Below are 17,236 nucleotides of genomic sequence, written 5' to 3' on the forward strand. Positions count from 1 at the left end.
TTTTCTCTATATTAACATTCTATATCTTTTTCGGTTATGTTGCTAGTTCTTCTAAACCAATGCAAATGTACTAAGAAATGATGATCATGCATCTATGTGATGATGTTAAGAATTAATGATTGCATGTGTAGAATGGTATGATCTCTAAATGTTGGGTTAATTTCTTTTTTTCCGTTAATTAAAAAAAAAAAAAAGAGAAGGGATAATTGGAGATGAAGGGATACAGACTGTACAACGGGACTGGATATAAAAACTCAGAAATGGACAGCACAATACTACCCAATTGTAATGCAATTATGTTAAAACACTGAATGAAGCTGCATGTGAGGTATAGGTTTTTTGTTTTTGTTTTTTTTTGCTTTTTTTTCTTTCTATTATTGTTTTAATTCTTATTCTGTTGTCTTTTTATTTCTTTTTCTAAATCGATGCAAATGTACTAAGAAATGATGAATATGCAACTATGTGATGTTATTAAGAATTACTGATTGTACATGTAGATTGGAATGATTTCTAATTGTTTTGTTAATTCTTTTTTTAATTAATAAAAAAAATAAAAAAAAATAAAAAAAAAAAAAGAGGAGGTTTAGATTTCCTATTTGGTGAGGGTGCATTTATTGGTTTTCTGTCTCTTGGGAACAATGAAATTATCTAAAATTGAGAATATTGATGGACTGTAGACTTTGGGCCCTCTACATGATGCCTGTGAATGCAGGTGGCTGAAGGGTGCACTGATGGAGAAATAGATTAGTGAACGATGGTGTATACTGATGAATGAAGGTTGTGTTGCTACAAAAAGGAACAATGTTGTGAGGCATGCAACGATGTGAATGAACATGTGGGACATTTGGTGAGACAAAATAAGCCAGAAACAAAAAAACAGCAATGGTATGGTCACCTTTAGAAAATGCTTATAAGAAAACGGGGGCTTAGATTGTAAACTTTTAGAGCAGACACATTAAGTCCAGAGTGGTGATTATTATTTCTGGATTGTGAGAGGCTGTTTTATATCTATAACCTGATATTTAGCGATAAGAATGAAGCCAAACAGAATGGGGTTAAAGTAATTCAGAACATAGGGGTAAGGAGGACAGTGTCTTTATTTTAGAATTACACATACTCTTTGAGACCTATGGGAGAAAGGTTTATTTGATCTGGAACTGAAATTTTCTGTAGTGCATAATCTAATTCAACTTATCTTTATAGCTCATTTGAACAATTGAAACACAGGAAGCACAGAATAAGAAAGAGGTCCTTTAATCCTGTAGAGATTATTATAGTGCCTGGAAATATCCTAGAGTATATTAAGCAGATAATCAGAAAGTATTGGCAAAGTCCCCTGAGGGAGGGGAGAAAGACTATGGAGCTATTGAACCTTACCATCAGGGAATCCCCTGATACTGTGTCAAACTTTAGGGACACACAAATCAATAGGTCATGCCCTTGATCATGAGGCCTACTCTTGTGAAGCTTATGTAGGTGGTGGAGAAGCTTAGACTACCTATAGGCATGCCTAAGAGTTACTTCTGGAGGACCTCTGTTGTTGCTCAGATGTCACTTCAGTCTCTCTAAGCCCAACTCTGCAAGTGAAACCATTGCCCTCCCCTCTACATGGATATGACATCTAGGGGCGACAGTCTCCCTGGCATGGGAGATGACTCCTAGGGATGAATGCAGACCTAACACCATGAGGTCAACAGTTCCATCCTGACCAAAAGGGGGGAAAGAAGTTAATTAATAAAGTATCAGTGGCAGAGAGAATTCAAATAGAGTCAAGATGCTGCTCTGGAGGTTGCTCTTAAGCAACCAGGACCATTCCAACCAATCCTAAAGAACACCTAGGGCAATATATAAGATTCCACAAGTGTTCCAGGCACTAGAGTAACTTTCCAGAAATCTACAACCTCCAGATGGGTCTCTGGTCCAGATAAGTCCTGAAACCAAGTCCAGCCTCTCCAGAACATCAGATAGTTCCATCTCCCTACCCCATATTAGTGACAGACCCTTCCAATATCAAAAATTTAGAGTTGCCATAGTCCAAACAACCCTAAAGAGAGGTATTGAAAGATCAAAGGTGATGATGGAGACTGCCCATGCAAAAAGAAAAAAGAAAAAAAAAAGGTGATGGTGGAATTATGCACCAAAGATAGGACATAACACATGAATGTGAGTGCTGAATCATTAAACTGATATCTCTTTTAGTCTCCAGTATTTTAAAGCAGCTTGAAGTAAAAACCTAGGATTGTGAGATTGTAACCCATGTCAAAGTCTGAAGCGTGTTTTACAACTAATTGTGGTGCTGTGCTTTGAAATTTATAGCTTTTTTGTGTATATGTTACTGTTCAAAAAAAATGAAGGAAAAAAGTTGATTGTGATGATAAAAAAGTATTTAAACCCTCTAGCCTCCTATATTCTGGAGCAACTAGAAGGAAAAATATGAGTGAGTCGTATGGTGGCCCATGAGAAACTCTGGGATCTGTCTTGTAACCACTTGTTGAAGAGTGCTTTGAAAACTATTGCTTTTTTATTTCTTTGCTTTGTATATGTGTTATACTATACAATAAAAAAATTTTTTTAAAAAATCCAAACATACCTGCGAAGCCCTTCATGCTCTCCTTTCTGCCTCCTGCTGTGACTTCATCTCCCGTCTCTGAGCTCCAGCCTTGTGAGCCCCATATATTGCCCCATCTGTCTGGCACTCTTTTTCATGTGGCTCACTCCTTGAGTTCATTTAGATTTGTGCTCACACATTATCTCCTCAAAGAGGTTTTCTGTGATGGTATTTTTAAAAATAGCTCCCTCACCCTCTCTGCTTACTCTCCTTTATTTTTCTTCATTGCCTGAAGTTCTATTATTTACTTATTTATTTACTTTCCATTTATTGTTTGCTTCACTCTCTAGAATGTAAGCTTATGAAGGTGTGGATTTTGTTTTGCTGCTTCTCCTGGGCCCAGATCCAAGTCCACTATATATTAAACATATATAGATATATAGAGGTAGATAGATAGATAGATAGACAGATAGATAGATAGATAAATAGTCTTAAGGAATGAATAAATGAATGGAGTGATTAATCTAATACTACTGTGATCAAAAGCTTGACACCTTTTGCATTTTTAATATAATTACTTTGATTTTTAAATTCATTATTTTTTATAAGGAAAATTTAAAAATCATTGGTATTCTCACTATACAAGCCTAAATGTTGTTCCCATTTTAGTATATATATCCTTCCAGAATTTCCCTACACATACCACAGGTATTGCTTTTCAAAGATGTAATTACACTGTGTATAACTTTATATCATCTTTTTTCATATTGAATTATAAACATTTTCTACTGCTAATTTAGTCTCTGTAACCATCATTTTTAATAACTACAAAGAGCTTCTTTGTATGTGCTACAATTGACTTAAATACTCCCTGCTTGTTGCAAATCTACTTTGTTTCCATTTTCACTATTAAACTAATAAACATCTTCTGCATAAATCACAATTTATAGTTCAGAATATTTCCTTAGGCTATGCTGTCAAAAATGGAATAGTTGCATCAAAGAGTACAGCTTTCCTTATGGATCCCCCCAGAATTCCAAATGCTTTTTTTAGGAAGGTCTTTCCAATTTACATCCTTCCTCACCAGCGGAATAGGAGCGCGTCCATTTACCAGCACTTTGGGTCTAGAATTATTTTTAATGTGATAATTAAGAGTATAGATTATTTTAACTTTCATTTATTTTGTTGCCAGTGGGTTGTGGGGTCTATTCTGAGCTCTCCATTGTTACTAATCTTTCAGTATATGCTCGCACATGTACCACAATTTCCTGTCATAGTTTTATAATATTTTAGTATTTTATAGGGCTGCATATCGACACATATCTTTACTTAGACGTTTTCTGATTGTTTTTTAGGTTTATATTTCTAAATGACTTCGGGAATCAATTCTTAAACATAAAAATAAAAATAAAAATATCTCTTTGGGAAAGACTTCAATGGGACTTGTATTATGCTTAGTGCTTATCTCATATTTTGGCATTTTCTTCCTTCCTGATGCAGCTCATTAAATAAACCAGGCCCATTTAGGCCCAGCAAGCCCTTTCCCAGGACCAAGTCATATTGCCATATGTATTAGCATCTTGCCTCTGGAAATTTTAGGATGCCTCCTGATCTCCATTTCTGACTTCCCTACTCCAAGAAACAGAACACACAACAATGAATTGGCCTAGCCACTAGCTCACCTAACCAGAAATCCTGAAGCAGGACTTCTTTAGTTTTAGCTTAGTAGCTCAAGAGTTTCACCAAAGCTTGGCATTTTTTCCTTTGGTTTATCCTCAGGTGGTCAACCAGATGGCTGCAGCCCCACATCATGGGCAGTGTTTCTTTACAAGTCCTTCTTTGTTGTTTTGTTTTTAAATCAAGGAAGAAGTCCCTCCACAAAATTCTCCTTTAACTTTCCCACACCTCTCATTAGCCAGATTTACATCACATGACCATGACTTCTTGAATCAGAGGGATTGCCATGATAGGCTTTGGAGAATCAGCACTCAGACCTGGGGTATAGCCACCTTCAAAGAGCATGTAAGAGGGTGAACTTTGGGACAAAATCAGGGGAGGAGGTGGCAGGAGGGATGATCTTGAGACTATGGCTACCAAACCAAGATTTCCTCAAATTGTATTCTGGGAAACATAAATTACAGATGTTTTATCTATGTTCAGGTGTGGATTGAGGTTTTGTGGATCCCCAAACTTACAATATTTGGAGGACACTCTCTAAGGTAAAGAATAAAAACATGTAATACAAAATTCAGTATGGAATAATATTTATTGTAAATGAGGAAAAAGGTAGCAAATTGTAACTTTTAAAAGTCTAGGGCAGGCCACGGTGGCTCAGTGGCAGAGTTCTTGCCTGCCATGCCAGAGACCTACGTTCAATCCTGGTGCCTGCCCATGCAAAAAAAAAAAAAAAAATCTAACAAATCTCAGAAATTCTAGAGAAATACTATTTCATCTGTCTTATAGACTTATAATACATTTTAATTTGCATAATCAATTAATCTGAATATACAAAATCAAGGCATACATAAGATTTTTATTGGAATAAATAATTGTGTAATCATATTACTTTTATATTATATAGGTTGACTTATTGGTGAATATTTATAGGACTTTTTCACTGTAACACTTGTGTCATTAGACCACTTCTCTGTGTCAGTGACAATTCTGGTGCTGTTTTATCTGGAACATCCAACTTCATCAGGATCAAACATATAAAATTTGTGTATGCTAGAATGCAAAAGACACACAACTTCTCAGGCAGACATATTTTCTGCTTGCTACGGTAGAATTTTTCTATTGCTGTGCAAAAAACTACCAGAAACTTAGGGGCTTAAAACAACACATATTTAATAACTAATCATTCCTGAGGGGCAGAAAGTTGAGGCACAATGAGGCTGGCTCAGAGTCTCACCAGGCTGAAATCAGGACATCAGCTTCAGGTCCTTTACTAAACTCACTGATGATGGGCAGAATTAATTTCCTTGCAACTGCAAGTTGAGAGCCCCCTTTCCTTGTAGCTATCAGCCAGGACCACACGCAGCAGCTAGAGGCCGGCACAACCCCTTGCCACGTGGGCTGTATAGGCAGATCATGACGTGGATGTTTGCCTTCTTCCAAGCCAGTTGGAACAGGTCTCTTTGACTTCCTCTTCTACAACCAGGCAGAGAAAACGCCCTTCTTTTAAAGCACTCATGTGACTAGATCCGCCCCTCCCTTATCCCCATCCCCTCTCTTGGATAAACTTGATATTTTAAAGGCAACTGATTTGAGAGCTCAATTACATATGCATAATCCCATTCACAGCAGCACCTAGTATTTGAACAATAGCACATAGTACCCAGGAATCTTAGGAACCATTTTAGAATTCTGCCTACCAGAGGTATTATTATAGGTTTATGCCTTACAGGTGCAGTAATTCTAATACATTCCACCATATGATTCCCTTCAGGATTATAATTGCATATGCTTCACTATCTTATATATTCCTAACAGAAAGGAGCTTCTATTTGGACTGGGCATTGATGAATACCAAATTGTCTATTTGCAATTTTACATGACTGAAATTTAAAATAATTTTCTGAAGATTAGCTTCTGGTTCTATGCATGTCAAAATTTTCTCCAGCGTCTTTGTCTAGCCTCTGAAAAAAAACCATGTTCTCATGTCAAATGAGTTTGGGCCATGTATAGCATATGTTTGTATAGGATCCTCAATGATTTATCCACAATTCTGAAACCCAGAAAGCTCTGAAACCAAAGCATTATTTAAGCCTCATATAATGGCAACATCAGACTTGAAAGGCTGCTTATGACCTTATTTATCTTAGTATCAATTTTCATATGTATGACTGTAAAATATTAATGTGATTGATTACGGGTGCTGCCTAAACCCTTCTAGGTATTAGGACAAATCTTCCTAAATTCTGAAAAATTATGAATTCTGAAAAAAAAATCAGCTGGCCCCTAGGATTTCAGATAAAGGAATGTGAAACGATAGGCAAGGAGAAATTCTATGGGGAAAAAAAAGTGTTTAATAGGCACATGAACAAGATTATTTGCTCAGGGAAGATATTTTTCATTGCATGTCTGTTACCTCTCCAAATCAGTCTTCCTTTAACACCAGTGAGGGCACTACCTAAGATTAATAGACCAGTTTCCTACTTCTATTCTTATTTTACTGTTGACACCCAATAGGAAGGAAAACTTCAAAGATGTCTCACTGAATTAACGCTCCGCTACAATTCCTTTTGTCTGCTCTTAGATGAGGACCAGGAAGACTTTTATTCAAATCATATACATGTTTTATACAAATATATAAACATATACTCACATGAACACATCTTTTCATCAAAATTATTCCTTGTTATTTTATTATTAACTGCCATTATGAATTTGATTTATATTTTCCTTGTTTTCAAATCTTTAATTGCTGGCTTAGAGGAAAGTCACTGATTTTAATATATTTACCTTCTCTTTGGGCTCTTCACTCATAACTCTTATTAATTATGATAGCATATTTGTTGACTCATTTAGACTTTTCCAAGTAGTAAATCCTATTTCCTTACATAACGATATCCCTTCTTATATTTAGAATACTTATTTCTGTTTCAAGCCTTATTAGACTGTCCAGGACACACAGAACACAACTAAATAGTTATGGAGCTATAAGCTTGGCTTTGCTTTTGATTTCAGTGCAGAAATATTTGGCATTTCATCACTAAGCACGTTGTTGGATGTTTTAGAATATACTTTGTTATGTTAATGATATAGACTACAAGTCGTACATCTTTAGCATTTTTATTAATGGGTGTTAAATTTTTATTTATGGCATTTTAACACCATTAATTATTTGTGCATTATTAGTTTTTTGGAGACTATTAACAGAATCTATTAAATAATTTTTGTATAAAAGCATGCCTGGAGTTCTTATGCTAGAACATGGGACCATCTGTATTAGCTAATTCTATCATTTTCATGAAGTCTCAGTTAAAGAACCCTTTAGGATATTATTATTGCCTGGTAAAGAGAGCAGTGGTAGTCAAAGGAGGCAGCTGTTCATCCTGGAGTTGACCACTAACTTACTGTGTCCTTGGGCTGGATCATTTAACCTCTCTGCCTTCCATCTCATCATCTTTAAAATGTGGGTTTGAGCTAGGTAATACTGCTATGCTAACATACTTAAATTACAAATCATTTTACACTAAAGTGACTTTTAGCATTTTATGGGCACAACAGATTTTCACATCCTTTATTTCATTTTAGCCACAATTGTAGGTAAAAAGTTTATCTGAGTCTATGGAAGAAGGCTTTATCATAGCATTGTAATTAGATGAGTGCCACTTCCTTCCATTACCTCTGGCTCTTTCCATGATGCCATTTCTGTAGCCAAATACTTTCCAGTATCAGCAAAGGGATTTCTTTTTTAACTGCAAACGTTCCAACTTCATTGGCTTCTGGGCTAATGAAGTTAATTTCATGAGGATGTTAATCAGTTTTTAAGTCATCCCTTGCACCTGTGTTTGCCAGGCTGGGGTTCAACCATCGGCGTGGTGGGCCAGGCCCCACTTGTAGCCTCTGGGCCCCCTTGAATCCCTAGTTGGGAAGTTTGCTCCTGACTGCCATTTCATCGACTTCATGCCTTAATCCCAGTGTAACCACCCGCTCCTTCCACGGGCTGGGCCCCTCTGATCCTCAGTCACATTTGGAATGAGAAACATTTTTGAGTCCTGGGAATATAACTGAGCAAAATCAGATTTGCTGGTGGTAAAGACGAACAGTTAACCGCAGCTCCGGGAAACATGGGCTCTGAAGTGTTTCAAGTCAACATGTCCTCACATCTGTTTCCTATCACCAGCAAGCATTTAAACCAATTTTGATTGGTTTAGTTGGTTCACCTGACACAGGTAGACGATCCTCTTCTTGAGTAATGTGACACTGACCTGTGTCAAGGGGAGAATCCCATCCAATAAGACTTGAATGCCACATTGGATCATCTTAAGTATAATTCAGAAAAAAAATTCTGATGTTTAATGCCTGCTAATTTAATATTCTCAAAGATAAGATATGTGGATATGGCCACCAGTCATACTGATTTTATTGTCAATTTTTTGTTACCTTTTTTTCTTAAATTCCTTAAGGTCAGAAAAAGCAGGGAGTCATTCTGGAGTTTGCCAATTTACTCATTTTTGTTTCTATTGTTGCTATTTGTATTCCCCTACAGTTGTACCTTATTCAGTACTTTAATGTGGCAATTCTACTTCTAAGAATTTATCCTAGGGAAATAATTACATAAATACTAATGATAATATTAAGGATAATTAACAATTCTTGAACTTAGTATTTACAAGAGATTATGCTAAGTGCATTTGCTGCATCAGTATATTCACAATATGTCGAATTGCAAATTAGTGTTACCCTCATTTCACAGAGGAGAAAGTGACAATTTGAAAACAGTAAGTATGTTGCCAAAGTCACACAGTGAAATAAGTAGAGAAGTAAGAAATCACGATTTGAGGATGCAAGCGTAGTTCAGTGGTAGCATGCTCGCCTACCATGCAGGAGACCAGGGTTCAATTTTTGGCCCATGCACTCTAAAAAAAAATTCAACAAATGGTGCTGCAATAATGGATGGGATAGTTACATGGAAAAAGAATGAAATGTGACACCCACCATACAACATACAAAAAAAAAAGAAGAAGAACTCATGGTTTATTTCACTTCTAATTACTTTGAAAATTATGTTGCATATAACTATACACTATATAGAAATGCACATATAAAGAAAAAAAGACTGCAAAGACGTACTTCATTGTTAATTGTGTTTGTCTCTAAGTAGTGATATGATTATTTTCTTCTTATTTCCCAAATTTTCTTAAATTAAAAGGAGGTACATTTGACACAACACACACACACAAACACAAATACATCCATCCTCTCACTCTCTTTCTCTACATGTTTTTCCCTACATCCTTTCCATTTTAATCAATGGCTATACCACCTATCTCCTACCCAACCAAAAAACACAGACAGCTAAAGTCATTCCTGATTCCTCTCTTTCCTTTAACCTCAAAGCCTCATCAATAAGATTATACCCCCGAAGTACGCCTGGTACACGCTCTTTCTCTGCACTCCAGAGACGGATACCACCATCATCTTCCCTGATAAGCCACAGTCTTCACCATATGGAAGCAAAAGTCTTTTCAAAATATAAATCAGAGTAAGTTTCTCCTCATCTTAAAACCCTTCCTTGGCAAGTAGAATAAAATCTGAATTCCCCACCATGCCCTCCCCCAAGCTCTGTGTGTAGTCGACACCAGCTTGATTCTCCAAATTAGAAAGGAAGAAGTAAAATTTTCACCATTTTCAGGCAACATGATCCTGTATATAGAAAGTCCAGAAAAATATACAACAAAGACTAGATGTAATAAATGAATTCAGCCAAGTGGAAGAGTACAAGATCTAATGCAAAAAATCAGCAGTGTTTCTATGCATAAGTAAAGAACAATCTGAGGAAGAAATTAAGAAAAAATTCCTTTTACAATTTCATGTTGAATCAAATATCTAGGAATAAATTTAACCAATAGCATAATGGACTTATACATGGAGAACTACAAAACTATATTAAAAGAAGTCAAAGGAGACCTAAATAAATGGAAGACCATTCCATGTTCCTGGATTGGAAGACTAAATACTGTTTTTCAATTCTAACCAAATTGATTTATGCCATCCCGATAAAAATTCCAATAGCCTTCTTTGCAGAAATCAAAAGGTAAACCATCAAATTTATTTGGAAGAGTAAGGGGCCCTGAACAGCTAAAATCATCTTGAAAAAGAAGAGCAAAGCTGGAGGACTCACACTTCTTTACTTTAAAACTTATTCCAAAGTTACAGTAATCAAAACAGCATGGTACTAGAAGAAGAATAGATATACAGACCTATGAAATTGAATTGAGAGTTAAGAAATAGTTCTTACATCCATGGTCAATTGATTTTTGACAATGATGCCAAGTCCACTCAATTGGGAAAGAAAAATATCTTGAACAAAGGGTGCTAAGAGAAATGGATATCCACATGCAAAAGAATGAAGGGGGACCCCTGCCTCACACCATATACAAAAATTAACTCAAAATGGATTAAATACTTAAATATAAGAACCCCAGGACTGTAAAACTCCTAGGAAAAAAATATAAGGAGGCAACTTCAGGACCTTTTATTAGGTAATGGGTTTTTTTTAGACCTAACACCAAAAATAGAAACAATTAGATAAATGAGACTGCCTCAAAATTAAAAACTTTTATGCATGAAAGGATTCTATCAAGAAATTTAAATGACAGCCCTCAGAATGGGAGAAAATATTTGGAAGCCACATATTTGATAAGGGTTTAATTTCCAGAATCTATAAAGAAATCCTACAGCTCAACACCAAAAAGACAAACAAACCAATCAAAAAATGGTCAAGAGTTTTGTGTAGGCATTTCCCCAGTAAAGATGAACTAATGGCAAAAAAGTACATGAAAAAGATGCTCAACATCATTAGCCATCAGGAAAATATAAGTCAAGACCACAATAAGACACCACTTTACAACCTCCAAAATAGTTAATATGAAAAATTTAAAATAACACAAGTTGGAGAGGATGTAGAGAAACAGGGACAATCATTCCCTGTTTTTTTTTACATTTCCCTGGAAATGTAAAATGGTATAGCCACTGTGGAACACTGTTTGACTGTTCCTCAGTAAATTCAGTATACAGTTACCATGTAACCTGGAAATCCCACTTCTTGGAATATACTCAAAGAATTGAAAGCAAAGACTCAGACAATTCCCACACCAATATTCATAGCCGCATTATTCACAATTGCTAAAAAATGGAAGCAACCCAACTGTCCATTAACAGATGAATGGATAAGCAAAATTTAGTAAATCCACACAGAGAATATTATACAGCTGTGAAAATAAATGAGGTTCTAATGCATGCAGCATCATGAATGAACCTCAAATACCTCATATGAGTGAAATAAGTGACTCACAAATGGACAAATATTGAATGACCTCCCTGACATGAAACTTAGAATCAGCAAATGCTTTAAGTCAGAAACTAGAATATGGGTTATCAGCATCTGGAGAGGGCTAGGGAAGAGAAAGTTAAAGCTTAATTACTACAGAATTTCTGTTGGGGGTGGGTGGAAAAGTTATGGTAAAAGATGAACATTGTGAAACTGAATTATATATCTGAATGTGGTTAAAAGCAGAAAATTTTAAAAATAATGGGAATAATAATGGCTTCCTTATAGGGATTTGTAATGATTAAATGAGAAGGTAGTGAATTATTTTAAATACTTGGTAAAGAGACATAACATTATTGGCTTAAGAATAGATATAGTCTTATTCAACTTTTTATTTTCAGCTTAAACACTGGTAGGAGCTTGATGACATTTGTAGAATGTCAAATGAGTTAAATTCTCTCCTCATTTTAACCTCACTCACTCCACAGGTGGCTCGTAGGACTTCAGAAGATGTTGCCTGAATGTGTGACGAAAGGTCAGAAGTTTTCCCCACCACACTTTCCCCCAAGTTGTTCTTCAGGCAGACACTGAAATCTGGTTTGGGGATTCGGTCCTAGGTGGACAGGAGGGAGATGATTTCCATCTTAAGTTCTGGTGTGGAGAGAGGCCCACCATCTCACCTCGAGTGCTTGTTTCAGCTTTCCTGCTTGAAAGTCAAGGAGGCAGAAAGAGAACAGGTGTTTGGAGGCAGCAGACATGAGTTCCAATCCCAGCACCCATTCTTACAGGTGTGTGACTTCAGGTACATTAGTTGACGTCTCTGAACTTTTGTTTTCACAACAGTAGAAAAAGATCTTTGTCACAGGATTGTCATGAGAATCAAGCAAAAGAGCATTACACACCTAACATGATGCCTAGAACACAGTGTTCAACAAATATTAATTCTCTAATGTCTTCTTTCAAGCCTTTTGTAAATGTGTAGGAGGAGAGTGGGAGAAGGAGGAAGGGAGGAAAACAGAGAGAGAGGCTTGAAAGACAAATAGCGTGATGTCTGCAGAATATAGCAAGTTTCTTGGAAAAGCTGGAAAGAGCAAGAAGTAGCATTCAGCCCAGGCTGTGTCCATGACCATGGGTTCAACTCTGCTGTTTGCAGATGGAGAGATTCTGGAATGGCAAATATTAGACCAAGGCAAATGTGGCTTTTGTGAATTTCCTCTGGGCTCCTTTCTGAGAAATGTTACTTTGCACTCCAGTTCCCCAGCTCCCCCCGACTGTTCCCTGGTCTCTGGAATGTGCCCCCGTGGCAGAGCCTGAATTGTTACTAGGGTGAGGCAGATGTCCTTGGCTCAGAGTTTGCTGACCTGGCCCAAGCTGCTCAGTGCTTAATGACCAGGGTCTCCTGATGTTTCTGGTGACTGGCATCAAGGTGGCATGAAAATTGGCAGCCTCTAAGAGGCCCAGATAATCTCCCTGTCTTAAAATCAACTGATGTGAACCCTAATCATCCCTGCAAAGTTACTTCACAGCAGTAGTAGATTAGTGTTTGATTGGGTGATGGGTGCAGCAGGGCTGGAGGATCTTAGGGGCTATCCCAGAGCTGTGCCAACCGCACAGGGTTTTACCCTCTCCAATAGCAGCACCAGGGCGGGCCTTTCAGTTCAGCCACATCCAGCAAGCAAGTGAGGGGTCCTCCACCTTTGCAAGTGGCTCTCTCTGGCCCCCTCACTTGGTTTCCAGAGAAGTCAAGCATCTCATGCCAGACAACCCCCTTCCCACAAAGTTGATAATTCCAATTCTCTCCTCTTGTTGGCTCCCCTCCCCATTCTCACAGCTTGGGATGAGTGAGCCCAGAGACATGTTCACATTTTAAGAAAGAAGAAAAAGAGAGCACACAGCTTCCAAACCACTGAGTGGAAAAAACAAAAAGCAAATTGAAAACTTGACCAATCTAAACCAAAAAAGGAAAAAAAAAAAAACAGGTAACAAAACCCCCCATATTATAGGATATAAATAAAACCAAATAGATTGTGATCACAATATAAAAAATGGCTTAAATCTGCCAGAGATAGGTAGAATTGGTTAAAAAAATAAATCATGTTTTTTCAAAGTCAAAGAATACAGAAATTTGAAAGGATTAATTGATGGGGAAAAGACATATCAGGTAAAAACTATCCAAAAGCAAACCATAGTAGCTGTATTAATATCAGATGAAATAGACCAAGCTAAAAGTATAATGAAAAAGGTCACTTTGTAATGATAAAATGTTGAAGTCATCAGGAAGATATAATAATTATAATTAAATAATTGTAATAATATAGCCCTTAAAATATAAAACAAAAATTGAAAAAATCCTACAAGGGTAAATGATAAATCTACCATCCATATAAAGAGATTTAAATTAATTCTCTCCATAACTGATTTAAAGTAAATTAAACTATAAAATATCATAAAGAAAATAAAATATTTGGACAGTGCAATTAAGAAGGTTGGTTTAACAAATAGATAGAGAACTCTACATCCAACTTTTAATGACTACATTTTTGCCAAAGAGCACACTTATGAAACTACCTGCATACTAGGCCATACAGCAAGTCTCAATCAATATCAAAGAATCAGTTTCATATATTGTGGGATTTGAGCACAGTGCAATTAAGTTAGAAATCAAGTCAAATAAAATTAAAGGCATATATTTGGACCTATAATGGAATTTGAGCCAGTGATTAAAAATCTAGATTCCAAGTGACCCCACATATACACACACATATGCAAATGATCCAGTACCAAGCAAAGGGCTCAAGATTTAAATGCCTGAGGTACAAGACCCTTTATGCACTCCTCTGAACATTTTTCCAAGGCAATCATTTTCCCACTTGATGTTCATGCAACAGAATGTCAAGCAGAAATTTTCTATCCCTAAAATTGGTGATGAAGTCCAAAGCTGAGAACAAGGAAGTCATGGGCACCCCTATGGGCACCCCCAATGTTTCCTAAGAGGTGGCAGAATGAGCCCCACTGCCACCAACCACCTACCACCACCGCCAGCTGCCTACCAACACAAGCCCCAACAAGGGCTGGAGACATAGAAGAGGAGGGATGTTCTAGTCTACCAAAGCTGTCAGAATGCAACACACCAGAGATGGATTGGCATTTAATAAAAGGGGATTTATTTAGTTAAAAATGTGTAGTTCTTCAGAGGAAAGGCAGCTAACTTTCATCTGAGGTTCTCTCATACACGACAAGGCACAGGGTGATCTCTGCTGGCCTTCTCTCTAGGCTTCTGAGTTCCAAAAGCTTTTCCCGGGTGATTCCTTTCTGCATCTCCAAGGGTCTCGGCTGAGCTGCAAGAGCTAAGATGGGGTATGCTGAGCTGCTTGGGCTGTGCTGCATTGAGCTCTCTCTTTTAAGCGTCCCATGAATTAAACATCGCTCATTGTGGAAGGCACTCCCCTTAGAGACTGCAGATGTAATCATAGATGAATTTCACAAGCTAATGATTCAAATCCACAGCAACAGAACTAGACACCATCACCTGACCAAGTTGACACCTGAACCTAACTACCACAAGGGGTTGCGGGAATTGTCAGTTTCGTGAGGAGTGTAGTGTTGGCATTAGATAGCCACCGCTGCTGGAATCCACGTGCACTTTTACCACCTCCAATTTTTTTTTTCTTACCATAGACCCTTTTTTTCTCTAACAGTTTAAAAGGTTGGCTTTTTCATATTAAGGCTTTAATCTTCTAGAATGGATTCTCATGGATGGTGTGTTAGGGACCCGATTTTATGTATTTATCTTTCAGATAACCGACAGTCTCAGTATCATTTATTAAGTGGCCTATACTTTCTGCACTTATCAACAATGCCAGATCAGTCATATGACAATCTCCTTATTTGTATGGTCTCTTTTGGGGTTGTCTTCTTTCTCAAGGATAGAGATCCTGGGAGGGGTGCAAAATGTGTGGTAGGGGAGAGAGGAGACTTCCACCTAAAGCCTCATTTCTCATTGGAGGAAGTATACAGATGAGGCCTAAAAGTGAAAACAAAGCAACTCAAGCATATTATTTAGAGATCTTTATGTGTATACCTAAAGAAGAAGCTAAGAGTTGTAAATTATTATTTCTGGGAAAGATAATGGAGTCAGAGAAGAGATGAAAAGCTTCAGGTTTTCTTATTGAACATGTAGACTCATTAAACCTGTACATATATAACCTTGCCAAAAATTAACGCAACAAATAAACCCCATGTGCAACACAAGTCTATACTTGCCCAGTTGCATCATGGAAGGTTAGCAACTCCTAAATTGGTTCTGTGTTATATGCACATGGGGTCAGTCATTTCTCCTCTTTCTTTCCTTATTCATGTCATGGAAAACATTCTCAAGGAAGAAAGGGGCCCAATTGGGAGGAGAGCACAGGGGGATCCAATTGTATTAGAAATGCTTCATTCCCTTAACTGATGTTCACCATGTTTTATTTTACATATGACTGTATTTGTCTAAAATATTTCAAAGATATCTTTTAACCTGGGAAAATGTTCCCATAGAGGCCTGTAACACTATAGTTACCAATTTAGGTCTATTTTCTCTCTCTTTGGAGAGGTGAGGAGGGAAGGGCTGCTCACCTTGGTAACCCCCAGCCACAAGCACTGTGCCTGCACATAGCTGGATATGAAGATTCATTTGTGTTTTAAGTGGAAGGTGTCGTGGTGGTCTGGCAAGCCAGCATTACATTTCCCTTCTCACTCTCAAATTCTACCCAGGCCTTAAAGCTGAGCTCAGCCTGCTCCCTAACCCCACCCCCACTCCACCCATGAAGCTTTCACCAACCACTATGGTTCTCATCATCATCTCCCAGAATGATTATACATTTCTCAGTCTGTATCATACAAGAGGAAGAGAAAAGGGAAAGGACCTTTACTGAGCATTCAGAAGCAGACACATATTTTGTCTCGTGTTATCCAGCCACCAGTTCTAGGAGATTCATACTATTCTTATGTTAGAGTTCATTCATGCCAAAACAATATAGTAAGCACCTGCTACTAACCATGTATAGTAGAAAGCTCTGGGACACTTTTCCAGAGGTGGAAACAAAATCTAGTAAAATATTGTCCCTCTCTCCCAAGGGATTACATATAGGTTAAGAAAATAAGGTTAAAAGAGGCTTGCAAACCAACTGCATGGCCAGGAGCCGAGTGTAGTAAGAGCTTCATTGAGTGTTTACCACTTGCCAGACTCTGGGCTCTGTTTCTTTCTTCATTTAATTTCACTACAACACAGTGGTATGGAGTTACACATTAAAAATGAAGACACTTACATACCTGGTAAGAAAGTGAGCGAGGATTCAGATGCATTTTTGATTCCAGAGTCCAGTCTCTTGGCTGTGATAGGATGACCAGAGATGAGGCAGATACATGTTGTAAATCTCAACATGTTCTTCAAAAGTGGAGGATTGTTATCATTATTATCCCAAGAGACTCTGATTCAAAAAAGAACTAAGAATTCTAAGATTTCCTGACTAAATAGAATGAGATACAGGATTCAGAGTCCTCCCCATTATTAAATCAACCCTTTAAAATGATATTTCCAGGATTCATCCTGCTTTCATGCTGCTTTCTGGTCTATTCAAAATGATGTCTTGGTTCTTCATGCCCAGAAATGTGTGAGAAAGTCCATGAGTAAGACTTTAAAACCA

General features: G+C 37.3%; 1 pseudogene; it reads right to left on the reverse strand.

Annotated features, from left to right (window-relative positions):
* The window catches only part of LOC143663339 (B-cell lymphoma/leukemia 10 pseudogene), a 40,808-nt pseudogene extending 23,834 nt beyond the window's left edge, over positions 1-16,974 (reverse strand).
* Positions 16,975-17,236: the final 262 nt, after the last annotated feature.

Source organism: Tamandua tetradactyla, chromosome 19 (genome assembly GCF_023851605.1).
Source record: "Tamandua tetradactyla isolate mTamTet1 chromosome 19, mTamTet1.pri, whole genome shotgun sequence".
In the NCBI taxonomy this organism is placed as follows: domain Eukaryota; kingdom Metazoa; phylum Chordata; class Mammalia; order Pilosa; family Myrmecophagidae; genus Tamandua; species Tamandua tetradactyla.